Consider the following 15,054-nt stretch of genomic DNA (forward strand, 5'->3'; position numbering starts at 1 on the left):
ATGGCTAAAAAGTTAAACATTCACTGTCGTCACTTCCGGTAAGCGTCACACCCGGTAGTCGGAAAAGGGCTTTTTTTTGTCGGAAAAGGTTAGTAAAAAAAAAAAACTCTGACATTAAAGTAACTTTTTTATTATTTTCAAATAAAAATATTTATATTGGTGAAAGGAGACATTATACATTTATTGATAATATTTTTTTTTCAGATGAAATTCAAAATAACAGCATTGCTTCTGTTCATTTATTTTCATCAAAGCTTCTGCTTTTGCAGCTCTCCTCAATTTACACAGTAAAAGCGTTTCTTTCCGGTTGTGATTATCTGAGGGGGAAAAAAGTTCACGAGAAAGCGCACGATAAACTGAAAATGGCTGCCATCATTTGAATTACTTTCCTCATACATTTCCATTACCCTGAGCTTGATGTCGCTCATTTCCATCCATCCAATGTATGGAAGGGGGACGAATTCAATGATTGAAATATTACTGAAAAGACCAAATATTTTAAGAACTTATCACAAAGTGAAACATATTATATGGAATAATTACACATAGATGGAAGCTTGAAAGCCTTTATATCTGTTAATTCTGAGGATTTTTTTTTTCACTTACAGCTAATGAAAAAATTCCATTTAGAATCAAAACCTTCCATGAGACATTAAACATATTTTAAAAAGAAAAATTGGGTTTAAAGAAATTTGTGCTTAATATGTCATTATAGCTTGTTTCCTTCAAAGGATACTTTTAGGTTCATCTTATTAACATGACTGTGTAGGATTAAATAAAAACTACATACATATCAAGTTTATTTGTTTTTCACATATCACCATAAAGGCAGTTCAAAGTGTGTTACATCTTAGAAATGTACAAATGTACTAAGTCATGAGACACAATCAACAATTGAAGCAAAACATTTGTCTGGTGGCATTAATACATATCAAAATGTTTATCAATGTGTTATTTATTATGTTTCAAAAACTATTCTAAACAAGTGGATTATGAGTCTGGATTTGAAGGAAGTCAATGGAATATCATAATGATTAATTCAAATTAAAAAGAGAATATTTGTAATTATTCAATACATGCTAATATAGTGGATATCATTTATGGAAAAAAATGCACTTTTTGCACAATTTCAAATTTACTAAATATGACTACATATTTGTTCCTTGTATTTTTAACAACATGTTTTCTATATTTGGCTAGGGAGCTTTTTCAACTCGCCTGTGTTGTAAAGTGAGAAGCATTCACCCTGTAAGCATGCAGATCAACACTTCAGCTGAGTCCAATTGAGTGAGTCATCAGAAGACTTATTATGATTAATCATATGAGTTTGAGAAATCAGGGAATGTTGGCTGACAGGGCAACAGGCAGATTCTGCTTCGCTGTAGTCACCAAGTTAAAACAAACATCCTGATAAATCTGATGAAGCTGATATGCATCCAGTCATTCCCTGAAAACAAAGACACTTTACGTTTGTGACTTATGCCTTTGGTTAAAGGTGTGTCACAAAACCAAACCCATGAAGAAGTTTCAAACTAGTTTTTTTTTTTTTTTTTTTTTGCAATTTACAACTCTTGTAAATGATTTGTCATAATAGCTGTGAATGATTTATGTTCCTGAGAAGTAAATGTATCCTTCACAATTACCTGTAATCTTCATTTTCCAGCTCATTTCAGCCAGTTTGATTACTTTGAAGGTTAAATCTCTAATTATTGCAATTTTCTCTGGCTGCACTGGAAGGACACAATATAACTTGTAATTTCATTGCAGTTATTTTTTCCAATGACAGGGCACACCCATTTTAAACGCATGGTTTGAGTCAATGAAGTCGAAGAGTTTAAGAGATTACCACTAAAGACAGAAACAACTGATGTTTTGATAGAAACAAGGAAGAGGGTGGAGCGTGTTGTGACACATTTCATATCTGGATCTTTTGTTGCCAACTTAATATATCTGCCGTCATAGGATTTCAACATCTCATATTAAGACAGTGACTCACCTTCCATGTGACTATCTGTTCAACCAGCGACTGCTAACGCTTCACAACCTCGTTTGAATGAATCTGAAAATTGATTATGCTTCTATCTGCTTTTTTACCTGATTTTTCCCATTCTCTGTTAACTACATTATTCTCTGCAGCGACTCCTTTGCGGTCACTTGAAGACGAGAGGTTAATTCATCTGCAGAGGCAATCACTCTACGTTACATTCAGCTGTGGGACAGTTTGTCACAAGATAAGCGCATGATACAAACACAGAGAAAAGGGCCATAAAGTTGTCCTCTTTTGACTGACTCATTGATATATGTACAATTTTGCATGTATTTCATTTTGACCATGTTATGTGGCATCACTGTCTTAAAAAGTTTTTATGGAGGAGCCAAAGGTTGAGAAATATTGTCTTCAGTTCATGAATTATCACGTCATGCACTTCAGTAAAATAGAGTTTTAAATTTTGACAGTACATAAAAAAATTCTAAAGTGCATCAAATTATCCAGTAGTTTTAATTTAAAGAAAAGTTGCAATATTTTTCACTGCTGTTAAAATTACATAATTTTTTTTTCACATCGTTGTCATATGTCTGTTACGATTTCAGTACAGGAACTAAAGCAAAAGTGTTGAATAAGTAACTTCTAATTTTACTTGCAGTTGTGAAGCGCTTATTGCACAGAATAACGTCCCTATTTGCAGAAGCTGATTTTCAGTGGTTAAAATGTCAGCCTAAGTTTATAGTTTGCTTTCTGTAGTTTTCAAACAATTTCCTAATGAGAGTGGCAAGTGCTAAATATGGGCATCATAGCAGCCCATATTTTTGTGATCATGTATATTTTTAAACTTCCTTACTTGTCCTGAAATATACTTGGATATCAGAAACTCATCTATGCCTGGTCTTGAAAGATTCATTTTAAATTCTGTATTTACTTCTGTACTGTTTTCACAGAGGATCTTCAAATGATGCATTTGCCTATTAAATCTTTTGATATAAGTAATATTAGCAAAAGAACTTAGAAAATGTATAAGTCTAATCTTACATGTATTTTTATCACATTGTGGGTAAAAAATATTTTGTTTTCTCATATACTAAAGATCGTAAAGCACCTTTGAGGGTGCTGAAAAGCAATTTATGAGTCTGATGTCATTTCATTTTATTTCATAAGTCGAAAAACCCCTTTACTTTTAAAAGACCAGTAAAATGAAATTATCAAATTATTCCCCTGTCATTTTGAGTTTTATTTCTGCAAGTTCATTTCTGGATTTCAGTTTTTTACAGCCTGACCTAAACACTTTATAGGTTGGTTTTATTTATTGCACATGCTGTTTAAAGTGTTTTCGAAATTTGTGGGTAAGAACTCTGTCTTTGGGTCCTTTACAAACAGAGCATAAAACCGTCCGAGAAATCATTATAAAGCATGCACACATACCAAACACTCATTATAATAAAATTTTTTATAATACTGAACAAAGGTTTAGCGCTCAGCTTTTCTGGGGTTTAACCTCAACACATGAGCCATATCCACCGCTGGCTAAAAAGTGGATAGTTTGTAACTTTGGACTATTTATGCATTTATCTGTTGTTTTTCGGGGGGAAAGGTGGAGGAAATGTTCAACAAACAAATAGCTGGAGGCCAGCCGAGACTGTGCTTCTCAGCTGGCCTGAGAACATCTTGGGATATCATCAGAGGAGCTGGAACAAGTGGCTTGGGAGAGATGAGTCTGGGCCCTCCCTTCTTAAGCTCCTATCCCCGCGACCCGACCCTGGATGAACCCAAGAAAATGAATGAATGAATGGATGGATGGATGGATGGACGGACGGACGGACTATTTTCTGACAATCGTCCTTCAGAACATTGTCGCTGATGGCGTTTACAGTTGTTCTGAGGAGCTCAGGAGACTCACACTTCCACCAGATGTTTGCTAATTGCTGTTTTTCCACTAGTCTGGTGGAGCTGTGTGGGAGATGCATTGGACCTTAATACAACTTTTACTGCAAGTTTTTACAAGTTTCTAGCATGAATGGATATCTGATCACTTGTTTTAGCAGAATTAATTTATTTCATGTAAACTGATTGATTTTTCATGCATTGACCCTCAGATCAATGCCAAATTGTGACCACAATTAAAGTTGGGGGTTTGAGGAGGCCATTTCAGAAACTCAGTGTTAGGTAGATTTATCCTAATCCAGGTTTTGCTTATGTTTGGGACTCTTTTCCAACTGAAATATCTGATTCTGTCCAAGTTTCAACCATCACCACTGCTGCTGCCATCTGTTCGGATGCAAATTCAACCTCAACAAGATAAAGTGTGTGCCAAAAAAAAGTTGACCGCACCAAATCTGACATTGTCAATTAAAATACACAAAGGCTAGAAGTATGTTTGAAAAAGTCAAAGTGAGGCTTTCAAAGCTAAGAACACTGTTCCAAATGTCCTGCACGGTGGTGGTAACGTCATGCTAAGGGACTGTTCAGTTACACTGGCACTGGTGCACTGCTCTAACCTCGATTCAGTGTTTTCAACAAAACAATCAAAAATCATATGTCTATTTTTCTTCCTTTTTTGTAATTAACAAGGGAGTATTTATCCAGAAAGAAGAAAAACTGAGAAAAATAACAGTAAATTCAAAGTTATACAAAGGTTTCTAACAACCTCATATCACATTTTCCTTGTTTTTATTTTTATGGGTGCTTTATTCTCAACCTCTGCGTCATTTTGTAGGACCAGGCAGCATGCCCAACTCCATTCCTTCAAAGCACATTCACAGTGACATGGAAAATAACTCTAATGTATTACTCCAATGCCATAACTCACTAATCATTGAATTACATGGTTACATAGCATCTGCCCCATAGTAGTGCCCCATAAGGTCTGTGACAAAAACAAACTCGTGCTCTCCTCAGATACAAGAGAGTAGATGGGAAATAGAAGATTAGTTGACATACAGTACAGCAGCAGGAGATACAGATGTATGGCATGAAGAGGCTGATAAGATGTCATCAGACTCTGATTTGGTTCATGTAAACAGTATAGAAACTAGATTGGATTAATACAGTCATGTCATAAGTTGTGTTACTTGTTCATATTTCATATAATAGTTTCATTTAAATTCATTCAACATCAAAAATGTTTTGCTATAGCTAAACAGAGCAGTTTTCCTATTTCCATACATCTGGAAACAGCTCCTGTGACAACATTGTTGCAATATCAGCCCTGACAAACCCTCTATACTTAGATGCTCCCTCTTTAGGAGCATGTTGCACATGGGCTTTCCCAGACCCATCCAATCTGTTTGTGTAGCTGGTTGAGTTTATTTGCTCTGGTCTGAGGGCAAAGACTGCCAGACTGTACTGTGGCCTGTCCCAGTCCAACATGCCTGCTCCACTTTCAGTAAACCACCTCCATAACAACGCGGACATTGTGCAGGTTGTATTTTTGGGGTCTGGTAGGAGGGGGTTGGCCAGTGGTCACTTTTAGCTGCTAAACCTGAGAGACCTCTGGCCTTCAGCAAAGACTTGTGGGGTTCAAGAGGGCATGATCAACAAACAATCTGACCTAATATCTCTCAGCACTCGTTAAAAAAAGGGCTTCCCAAGAGCAACAAAAGGTACAACGGATTGGTTCAGTTGAACCTGACAAGAATGAAAGTGAAATTGTGAAATATACTTATGAACCTTATGTATCTTTTCTGGTTTAGTGGGCCTCATTTCCACAGAAACACTCTCTAGTTTGTTAGCTTTGACCCGCACCATTTATTTCCCCATGTTTGACTTCTATAAAAAGCATGGAAATGCCACTGTAAGTGTTTTTTTAAGGATGCGGTTCTGTCCTGTTCACACAAAAATGTTCCCGAGTAGAGTTGGACTTGATTTGATTGCATTTTTTTATCATGAAGTACGGCTTATGTGTTGAGGCGTGCTTGATCACCAGTTTCACCCTTCTCATAAATTTTAATCAAGCATGTTCGATAGATTTATATTACAGTGAACAAGTAACCCATGAGCATACTGATGAACAGAAACAACAGGCACCAAATTATCCTCACATCGCTGTGTTTCCACTCTTTGCTCATATAATATAAGGTTTGATTTAATTTCTGTTCTATCTTTTTCATTGAATGACCCACTTCTTGCTCATTGATCGATTCAGAAAAAAGCAGTTCAAGATTATGCACGTTCAGGACATGAGATCACTCGAAGCAGAAATAAACTAACAATTTAGGGCAATCAAACCAGCAGGGGTTCCCAGAATAACTTTTTCTTTTTTTTATGGAGTGTGAATACTTGTAACTGGGTGTGAATTCTTTTTTTGGAGGCTGAAGCAGCAGCCAGATGTGTCATGTGAGACAATCCCTTGACACAGACTGATGGGCAGAGGTACTTGTTTGTTTTTTCAGCCCAGCAGTGGCCGTCATGCTGGAGGTGTAGTTGTGCAAAAATCTTTCCAATTATTGGATGTAGTTTTATACTTTAACAGCTTCAAGATTCTCTGCAACTTTATCCCTGACTTGTCTGGTCAGTTTCTTGGTTTTTTATAAGCTGTTAGTTTTCTAATGTTCCCTGTAGAATCTTCTGATGCCTTCAGAAAATCGATTCTACACTGGACTCTCGTATTTGCAGAAGTTAGGGACCACAATTGTCTGCAAACAGCTATATATATGCAAAATTTTTTTACACATACTCTGCAGATGTTATCAAAAAAAACTGATTGAAATTCCATATTTGTGTAAAAACATCTACTCTTTTAACAAGCAAAGACATGTTTGGGAAGATGCTCCACATCGTATTTAGTTTTCCAACTTCCTTATAACAATAAAACTGTTGACATTATAAGGAAGCAGGATGAGAATCTGAAAAGATTTCCCTGTTTAAGCTTTGAATCAGAAGTTTTGACTCCCATAACAACTGCATTCAGTTTCCAAAACACATTACGACACTCTCCTGAGGGGGAAAAGCTTTAAAATGACACAGAGCAATGCATGTTGCCAGCAATACAAATTCAGCCCCTCAGCTAATCTGATGCACAGTAATACTGTTGTTAGTCAAAGTTACATCAGAGGTGCCTGCAGGATTGTGATCCCACGGTGTGTCTGTTGTTGCTGCAATAAAGTCTCTCAAAAATACATACAGATTAAGATTAAAGCAGAAATGCATACATGTTTGGCTGCAATAAAAATAAATTAGCATTAAACTCTCGCACAGAGTTATTTTTGTTTCTTTTCCTCCCATCTTTTATTTTCCTGACATGACTTCTTAGTCCTGACACAAACAGAAATTTCTTCTGCTCCTTCATTGACGTTGGTCATTGGGTGCCTCACAGACCAGTTTCTGAAAAACTTTTTCATCAATTTTGGGAAGTCTTTCTGTAATGTCATTGCTGGCTCATAATTTGTAGTCTTAGTTCTCTTAAGTTAACAGACACAATTGTGTCAGTAAGTAATGAACGTTTCAGAGGCAAACACTCAATGTGAAGCAAATGATGACTGCAGAAAAGCATCCGATGACCACCATTACATACAGTGGATCCATTTGTGAATCTCCTTCACATGCCCTAAGAAAGCTGCTCAAGTGCATGACCTCATAACACCAGAACTGAAAAGTTTACTTAAGGAACTACAGCACAGAGTGACCCTTCTGGGTCACTAAGTCTGCATTAAAGTCTTGCAGTTAGAGCTTTTTATTATTCTTCCTTGTTAGTTTCATTGTTATTAGCTTTGTTTTTAGCAACCTTGTGTTGCTTCACCCTTCTTCACCTTTGAACAGCTTCGGTTAAATCTGTGCAACCACATGTTTAAACCAGAGAATTAAAAAGAGGCTCTCAATATTTTTTAAATCACTGATAAATCGTTTCCAAAAGAACAAGTCCAAAGTGCGTGACGCCGGAGCCTTAAAACTGTTACAAAGACTTACACCTATTAGCCTGAATGCAGAATGAAGGAGTTGCTGACGAACATATTTTTTAGCTTATAATCCTGAGTGAGACAGAATCATTGCTTCACAGAGTAGAATTACAGCACAGACTAAAGCAAACAACGAAATTCTTACTTGTTCAACCAGTTGCCCTGAGGGATTATCCATAAAAGGTGAGAGAGAAGGATGTGAGGTAATTCATAAATCCACATGTGTTTGCATGGAAACAATGCTGTATGCTTACATGCCAAACTCTGACTGAATCTGCATGTTTTGCAGGAGAATTATGGACAAAACTTTGTCCATAATGATTGGACTTTGGGTCTTTTAGAGTTTGAATCTGCCATGATATGTCATGTTATCCAAAAAGATGGGTATGAACAAGAATGTGTGATGAAAAGGATAAGAGAAAATGATGTGGAAAACTGATTAGAGTCCTCCTATCTGCATGTGTGTGGTCGGATGTTAATCCAGATCTTTCAGCAGATTTGCTTGCTTTTCCCCATTCGTTTTGACAAGGAAATTGTGACCCACATTATGAAGAGAGACATTTTTAGAAAGAAAAACAGATTCTTGGGGAAATGTAGGTCAAAATCATATTCTAAAGGGGGTGAGGTGTGATGTAAAATTGTCTTTTTTGAGCTTCATAAAATGTAATAATGTTGTTCCCACATTAAAAACATTCCTGGAGCGTTGTTTTGATTCTTTCATGCTCATTGGAGAAATCCTTGAATCTCCTGTGTCAGCAATTTTACAGTGACACACAGTTTACTGCTTCTTACAGTCCATTGACTACTGGAGAGTTGAGTTGGAGTGGGTGGATATTGGTGATTTACTTTGACCTTTTGGTTTATTGCCTTTGGGGAAAAAAAAACTACAACAAGTAGGATGGAAAGCAACATTATTCTGTTAGAATAACCTCTGAAAAAACATTAAAAAAATACTTTGCTCTACTTCTACTCAACATGAGGGTGAAACATGAAATGTGAAAAGATAGGTGGCCTTACTTCTGTAATTGAACAAGATAAATTTAAATAGCTAAAAAAAGAAAGCCCAAAACAAGAAAGATGAATGAATGTGTATCATGATTTAACTCTGAGGAAGGTAACAATAAACTGCACTGAATTTGGTGAATGCATAAGATTTTTAAAAAAAAAATAACTTTTCAATGTAAAAAGATGAAGAAAATGTGTGTGTGTGTGTGTGTGTGTGTGTGTGTGTGTGTGTGTGTGTGCGTTTGTGCGTGCGTGCGTTTGTGCGTGTGTGTGTTTTAGGCAAAGATGCTTAATGTTAAAATGAATAACAAAAAGGTAAACACAAAAGGGGCACCAGAGTAGCACAGCACTGTTGAAAGAAGATCCTGACTTCAAATTCTGGCCTGGGATCTTTCTGCATGTTCTTCCTTTGCAGAAGTGGGTTCTCTCAAGGTAGTCCAGCTTCCTCCAACAGATAAAAAAACAAGACTGTTATAAATGTCAAATTTATTTATATAGCACATTTTAAAACAACAATGTTGACTGAAGAGCTTCACATAAGGAAAAAGTAACAATGTTAAGAAACAAATGAAAAAAATAGAATTAAAAGACTTAACTACAGGTCATTTGAATACTGAACTTAACCTGAGATATGGTCCTTTGTGTCTCTAAGTTGCCCTGTGATGGACTGACTCATGACTGCTGGTGATGGACCCCAGAACCCCAGCGCAACGCTCAGAGAAGAAGCAGGTATGAACAATGCATGTATGGAAAGTATACAGAATATAGGAAACAAAATCAAACTTTAAATTATAAAATTATGGATTTGATCAAACTATTTCACAGTTTCTAAACCAAGTTTAGTTTATGGGATGATAAAGCAAAAAAAAAAAAAAAATTACCACAGTCATGTCAGAACAAAGAGAGGTCATCTCCAAATTGTCTCTCAAAGTCAGAAGATTAACATTCTCAGAAAGGGCCATCCGGACCCCTGAAAGTGCGCCGGGCCAAAATCCCCCTTATACTCATCTGTCACAATGCAGTCAGACGAGTGGAGTTCTCCTGGAAACTGACACACCCAGACTCCTCCATTATATTGCTGCACAGAGACGTGAGTTGTCATTCTAGAGATTGTATCTCCGTTGCTGTATGTATTAGCAGTGTCTTTTACACCTCATCTGACGCTTTGCGTTGTACTTGGTGAAGTCAGTCGGTCATGGAAACCTGTCCATGAAGCTCTCTGCATGGTGTTCAATCTCATCTAGAAAAGGTCTTCAACTCTTAACTCTCTTCTGACTCCACTCCAGGATTTTTCATGGCCCACCACTTCATGGCTGTGTTGCTGTCATACCAAGCCCCTTTCACTAATACCACTAGCAGCTGACTGTGGAGTATTTAGCGATGAGGAAATTTCCCAGATGGCATCCTATCACACTACCTCACTGGAATTTACTGAACTCCTAAGTGCGACCCCATTCTTTCTAAAAACATTCATAGAGGCACTCCTCAGGGCTATGCATCGGCTCTTACAAACCTGAAACTATTTAGAACACCTCCATTCAATTAATCATGCTGAAAACAAACCAAGAACAAAAATTTAAAACAAGTACTTTATAATCACACATCACATTTACAAACGAATCCAGTTAGGAACAAAGAAGAGGAACTCAGGAGTAGCCAGTGAACTTTAAACCTGCAGCGTCATTGTTTAAATAAATCAAAACAAAAAAACATGAAGCATTGTGAAAGCTGAATCATGATGGGCGAAGAATCTTTTCATTTCTTTTTTGGGGGGCTGGGAGAGGTCAAGGGTCAAGAAAACTGGTCACTGTTTGACTCTGCAAAAGACTTGAGGCTTAGACAGAGGTTCACCATCCATCAGTACAACCTTGCAATTGGAGAATTTAGATCAGATCACATTCATCTATTGGAGTGGACCAGTCAAAGCCTATGCCTAAATCCAACTGAGAATCTGAAATCTGGTCCATACTTTTATCCTTCAGGTGTCTTAATTAATGAGAACCCAGATGGCAAAATGTACAGAACAGAATAATTATTAATGCAACACTAATTGCAGAAAAAATGTTCTTCAAAGTATTAAAAGGGTGATATTGGTTATTTTGCAGGCACATAGTGCTCTTTTACAGCACAATCGAGTAGCTATGCTTCCTTCAGTTATTATAAAATTTCTGTAAATATCAAACATGAAGAAACAGAGACCCAATTTCTGACCCTTCTCTTTCAGCACCTCATCACAACGATGCTCCTCCATTAAGCTGTTTGCAAACATTTCTATTTCATTCAGGACTTCAGATTAAAAACTTAGAATAAACTATTCTTGGTTAGAAAGATCACGCAGAGATGTCTTTTTATTGTGGAACGCAGGAAAACATACAGCCACAGCAATACTGCTTTTCAGCTAACACCAAGCAATAAACTGGCCTACTCAGAACTATACCTGGAACTGGTATATTGGTATTTCTTACCAGTAGGGGGCAACAAAACAATCTATTACATAAACTTTACTTAAATTACACGAAATAAAATTATTCACAGAGTTTCTCATAGATCAAATGCACTTCTTCTTCTGGGTTCCAGAAAATGCATTGACATTTTCATTGTTTGCCTCAGTGTTGTGAGTCATAATTCTGAGCTTGCCTCCAGGCATAGAAACAGGGTATGCAAATAAAGGAGGGAAAGTAAAGTACTGCATATGTGGGTGCCTCTCCACCCATCACCTCTCAAACACATGCCTTTGGCAAGATGTGTAAATTATTTATGTGAGCTTAATTTCAAAGTAAGTTATCCTATATGTTACATCCTAAGAGCTGCTCTGCTTCAGTCATATAGAATTCAGCCTGAAGCAGACAGGAGCCCAGAAAGCAAAAGTTGAACGACATCTGCACTTTGTGACAGGGACTGTGGGAAGTAATCACAAATTGTGTCAAACATGATATCAGTGCTCGATCGAATCTGTGAGCTTCAGCCAACATAAATAATAATTTGACCCTAAACATCAGAGTCAGGAGCTTTACATTTCTCATTTTCTAATTAGAACTAACGACCTTTAACCTGAGTTCATACCCCCGTGTACATACCGGCCAACTTTTAATCCCTCCATTGAATCCTAAATCCTGAGTGACTTAATTTCCTAATTGTTCAGATTGAAGGGGATTATGGTGTCTCAGAGGCCAGCGGGCAATCAGGGGGTTTACCATGGGGTGAGAGATGGGGGAGAGGTCAGAGTGTTCAACCTTCAAGAACAGAGGAGGTGGACACATTATGATCAATGAGCATCACATTCTGAGCTCAGAAACAGCTGCACAGGTTGCAACTGCATGCCTTTAGGTTAAAGGAACATTTCAACAATGGTTTGGGTTCATCTTAAGGCTGCACCTGGAAATCACTTCCAGCTGTGGCATGATGGGAAAGTCAAAAAAAAGCAGTCAAAATATCATTTCCATCTGCTTGAAGGTGTTGTGTTCATCTGTTCATCAAGTTTAAGTAAAAAATAAAAGAAAAAAGTCTACTAAGGTATTCAAACACTGCTTTCATTTTCTATGCACCAATGCAACAAAGGCTTTTTTTAAACAGTAATTTTTAAATATTTTGTGGCCAGAAATAAATTTTTCAGTAGTTTATTCCTTTTCATCTTTAGAAAATGATGCCTGGATAAGACATTTACAAAAAATTAATGAACACTGTAAAAAACGAAAATGTCTCTAAACTACAGGTACATACCGGCTGCTGTGGTTTCCAGAGTTTCCTGTATGAATACGGTAAAATCACAACAGCTTGTACCTTAAATAATAGATGTTGTATTTTTGTTTTTTTTACTAAGCAATCTTAACACAGTTGTTTCTGCAAAATGTTTTTAATTGAGATACTTTAATCTTGCTTCTCTGATAAAATGTCTTGAAAATAGCAACAGGCAAATTTTGTTTCATTTTTATGAAATCCTTGAGGTTTTTTTTTAGATGAAATCAAACTATTTTGAGTTCAGTTGTCTCTTAAACAAATAAAAAGACTTGCTAAAGTTAATGTAAAGATTAGCGCATTGATAATATTCATTGGAGGTGTATTTTTTTGTTAGAAGCTGGATATAGGCTTAATTTTGGTTGGTTTGTTCAAGTACGAAATTTTAACACAAATGTCAAATTTTATTCTGTTAAAAGTTTACAAAGCGGTCAATTAAATTAGCGCTGTGTTTTAATTTCGGAAAAGCTAAGTGTGCTAAACATTCAAATTCAAATGAGCGCCACTGTATATACATGTATATACATTATTACATGTATATAATGATCCTAGTAAGGTTAATAAATTCTGATTTTAATAAAAGAAATGAGCAATGCTTATAACTGCATATTTTAATAGCTTGAATGTTAAATATACTTTGTGTTTGCGCTACCATAGACACTATCCAATGAAAATTAATGATACTCCTGGATTGCCCACAACTGGATGTTTCTCTTTTCAAAAAAAAAAAAAAAAACAAGTTTGACAGCATTAATTAGATCATACAATTTCTAGAGTTTTGAGAAAATCAGAGCTACAGTGGACCCCATCAATCCCAACTTGAGTAGTTTTTTTCTGTGAAATGTAATTATTTGAAAAAAAAATCATCTATTTGCTTTTTTTGTCCTGCTTGACTAAAATATTCTAAAGAAAAAAATGCAGCCTAGGAAGCTAAGATGATTAGCTTCCCAATGCTACTTGATACGCTATTGGCAGCCAATCCAGGAGCAGCATTCATTTTCTCATGTGCTGATTGGCTGTATAAAGGAAGAGGTAAGAAAAACTGTGGATGTAAGTTGCTGTGGTGCAATGGCTTCCACAATTTAATGTCACAAATCAGTAGGCACTGCCCGTCACCTAGCAACCCCAGCAAAGCCCAGCCCGTCACCTAGCAACCCAAACAGAGCTCAGCACGATTGGTCAGCTGGTTTTACCACTGTGAAGTGTTTTGTTGTTGACTTTACCATCCAGAACCACTTGCTGCATTGTTGTTGGTTGTGAAGGCAGCTCTACTAATGCTTTTCAAAGATGTATGGTTGCATAATAGGCAGCATTAAAAACTATTACCAGTTTAAAATACTTTCAGGCCTCTGGCTTAGTAGCAGTGATGGCTTAGTTACTTTAAAAAGGTAACTTAGATTACTCACTACTTGATTTGGAAAGTATCTAAGTTGCATTATAAGTAATTTTTTTAATTACTTTGAGCAGGTGCTAACAACAACGCTCCACCACCTGTGCAAATGACATTGATCTTACCAAATACTTAATTGCAAGTTATTTTATAATGATAACATCAACAATGTATCTCCACTCATAAGGTTGAACTGAAGAGGAGATTTTTTTATTGGTTACAAGTATAAAAAAAACAAAAAAATAAACAAGAACAAGTATAAAAAGAACTAACAACTAACCAGGAACAAGTATAAAAAAACCTAACAACTAAACAAGAACAAGTATAACAAGACCTAACTATTAAACAAGAACAAGTATAAAAAGACCTAACAACTAAACAAGAAGAAGTATAAAAAGACCTAACTATTAAACAAGAACAAGTATAAAAAGACCTAACAACTAAACAAGAACAAGTATAAAAAGACCTATTAAACAAGAACAAGTATAAAAAGACCTAACAACTAAACAAGAAGTATAAAAAGACCTAACTATTAAACAAGAACAAGTATAAAAAGACCTAACAACTAAACAAGAAGAAGTATAAAAAGACCTAACTATTAAACAAGAACAAGTATAAAAAGACCTAACAACTAAACAAGAAGTATAAAAAGACCTAACTATTAAACAAGAACAAGTATAAAAAGACCTAACAACTAAACAAGAACAAGTATAAAAAGACCTAACTATTAAACAAGAACAAGTATAAAAAGACCTAACAACTAAACAAGAACAAGTATAAAAAGACCTATTAAACAAGAACAAGTATAAAAAGACCTAACAACTAAATAAGAACAAGTATAAAAAGACCTAACTATTAAACAAGAACAAGTATAAAAAGACCTAACAACTAAACAAGAAGAAGTATAAAAAGACCTAACTATTAAACAAGAACAAGTATAAAAAGACCTAACAACTAAACAAGAACAAGTATAAAAAGACCTATTAAACAAGAACAAGTATAAAAAGACCAAAAAACTAAATAAGAACAAGTATAAA

General features: G+C 35.9%; 1 long non-coding RNA gene across 1 annotated transcript; it reads left to right on the forward strand.

The window, feature by feature from the left end:
* Window positions 1–7: 7 nt before the first annotated feature.
* Window positions 8–10,013, forward strand: LOC129373646 (uncharacterized). The gene is made up of 3 exons (XR_008607387.1): window positions 8–88; window positions 1,201–1,287; window positions 9,545–10,013. It is a non-coding gene; the product is annotated as an uncharacterized LOC129373646 (long non-coding RNA).
* Window positions 10,014–15,054: the final 5,041 nt, after the last annotated feature.

This window comes from Poeciliopsis prolifica, unplaced genomic scaffold (genome assembly GCF_027474105.1).
Source record: "Poeciliopsis prolifica strain line A6 unplaced genomic scaffold, Auburn_PproV2 SCAFFOLD002, whole genome shotgun sequence".
Classification (NCBI taxonomy): domain Eukaryota; kingdom Metazoa; phylum Chordata; class Actinopteri; order Cyprinodontiformes; family Poeciliidae; genus Poeciliopsis; species Poeciliopsis prolifica.